Genomic DNA, 2,544 nt, shown 5'->3' with positions numbered 1-2,544 from the left:
GTGCCGTGGTAGTAATAATATTGGTCAAGTTCATGGTAGTATTTGTATTGAATATAGCAGTTGTACTGGGCTGAGCAGAAGTACTTTGTGTTTTTGTGATGGCAGTAGTCATGTTTGTTGCACTCGTAGGGAGAAATGGGGTAGTTGTTGTCTGGTGTGTGGTGGGAACAGTGGTGGTATGATTTGTAATAAGGATAGTAGTAGTGGGGATGGTAGTAATTGTAGTACTGGTTGGTGTCGGGAGAACAGTTGACGGGACTGGGGTAGTTGGAATCGTTGTGTTTTGTGTCGTCACACTTGTACCTGAAAAAGAGACAGTTGAGACATAAATATGTAGCAGCGTTTCTCAAACTTTTCAGGTGTAAAAACCCATTTAACAAACASTTATAGACCACCTAACTCGAATAACCCAACATATTAATATGTACAACCTGAAATGAAAATATTAGTCTCTTAACTCGGTCTTTCTTAAACTGTGGTCCCCAGACAGGTGGTGGGCAGCAGGCGCCCCCTAGTGGTCCATCAGGTACTGCATGTAAACGACAGTTTACCGTGAAGTTTACCGTCTGATCACATAGGCCTGGTGTTTTCTTTCCACCAGTATCTTCATTTTTTCTTTTGAGTGACCTGGTTTTAAGTCACTCACCCCATTATTATTWTTTTTAAAATAGTCGCTTACATGCAGTACCTTGTGGACCACCAGAGGGTGCCCCCGCAGACCACCAGTGGTCCGGGACCTACAGCTTGAGAAAGACTGATACATGGCATAACCTCAGATGTTAAAGCCGATCCTGAGAATTAAAGCTACTTTAGGAGGTTCTGGCAACACTGTGGACCTTGCCAGACTTAAAGAAGCCCACATTACAAGCCCCTCCTCCTTGATCTCTGCTGCACTATAGCCCTCCATAACTCTTTCCCCACAACACAGAAAACTAAGAACTTGAGAAATTGGCAGTTGTCCTGTAACATTAGGTTGTTTCTCTGTACAGCTGAAGCACACCAGCCATCTTGAGCCTGAATGACTGCATGCCCTGTGTGTTGGAAGGGTGTACATGAGCCTAATTGACAACCAGGGCTGGCCCAAGCCTCCCTGGGCCCTGAGTAAAATTTGGTTTTGGGGCCCTCTATTTATGTTAATGTGAATTGCTGTGGTCACCAAGCAGATGATTAGATCATTCACACACAAACTATAAACTCATTGCATCCCTCACAGTTCTGTTTGCATTATATGCTATATTATATGCTATATGTGTGTAGCATAATGGTAGTAAAAGCAGTAAAGAAACTAGCATGCACTGGATCTAAGATGGAATATATACACACATATTTAAGTAACTTGATATATAGCTAAAAATGTTATTTATGCCAGGTGTGTTATTATACAATTAAACAGTGAGGGACCAAGACCATTTTCTAATAAATCATTAATTCATACATTAATTCATCTGTCTATTCATTGTCATGCGTTCAGACTCCTATCAGGGCTAAACTCATAATGAACTCATATCCTCCTGACTACCAGGAAAAAAATATTGTCCAATAACCATTTTTTTTAAATCCCACAGACTTTGTAAGGTAATAAAAGGTTTTATGCACTTACTTTGTCTCTTCCCATAAAATGTGTTATTACTGATAAATGCCATTTTTATGAATTAGAAAAAGGTATGTACAAAAGTCCCACCCCTTCACATGTGGTATCATTGAAAAGCCCTAAATGTCCTCTCCAGATACCAAAAGGAATTAATTCAGTRGAATGCAGGGGGTGGGAGATATTCAAGTTTAGAAATGTCCTSTACAGAGGACAAAAATGAACTACTGGTAGTCAGGAGGATATAATAATATAGACATACTTATAAATCATTTATGTAAGTTTATGCTATGATTTTTTTTAACAGCACGTGGGTGGCCTGCTTTAAATTGTTTAAGTGGTGATCTGGTTATAACCCCACCTCTGKGCCCAGAGCCCMTGTCTTCTGGTAGGTGGGGTCTGGGTGACATCTGACAGGTGCTAGAATWAAAGTTATCAGTGTTTCTGTGTTGGTTTTTGTAAAACACAGTAAATAAATGRTTGAACTAAACTCAAGAAGAAAAGGAAGAAAAATATATTCAAACTATTTGAGTTATTTTGAGTTATTTTCATGGGGTAAGAGTCATCTGACAGTTTTGATTGCGTCTTTTTTGTGGTGGTAGTTTAGTTAATAAAGTTCAGTTTTCATGCACAGCTCCATTAGGCCTGTCACAATAATAATGCATGATACATTTATCATGCAACCATTGTGGATTGTGCAAGCGTTAAAACAAATCACCTCTTGACACAATGTCATGAAGCCCATTTTAAGAAGAGAAGTATACTGGCATATCCATGAATATAAAATGAAAAATAATTTTTTGAAATCTTTAAGATATTTGCTGCTAATACATTTTAAGGAAACTTATCTATTGCTTAATAAAAGTCCCTTACCTAATACAGCTGTTGTTGTGTTCGGATATGCTGTTCCAGCTGTTGTGTTCGACGTTGTTCCAGCTGTTGATGTGTTCGGCAAC

This window comes from Poecilia reticulata, linkage group LG21 (genome assembly GCF_000633615.1).
Source record: "Poecilia reticulata strain Guanapo linkage group LG21, Guppy_female_1.0+MT, whole genome shotgun sequence".
Lineage (NCBI taxonomy): Eukaryota > Metazoa > Chordata > Actinopteri > Cyprinodontiformes > Poeciliidae > Poecilia > Poecilia reticulata.
The sequence above is the reverse complement of the archived record's forward strand: the minus strand, read 5'-3'. Positions refer to the sequence as shown.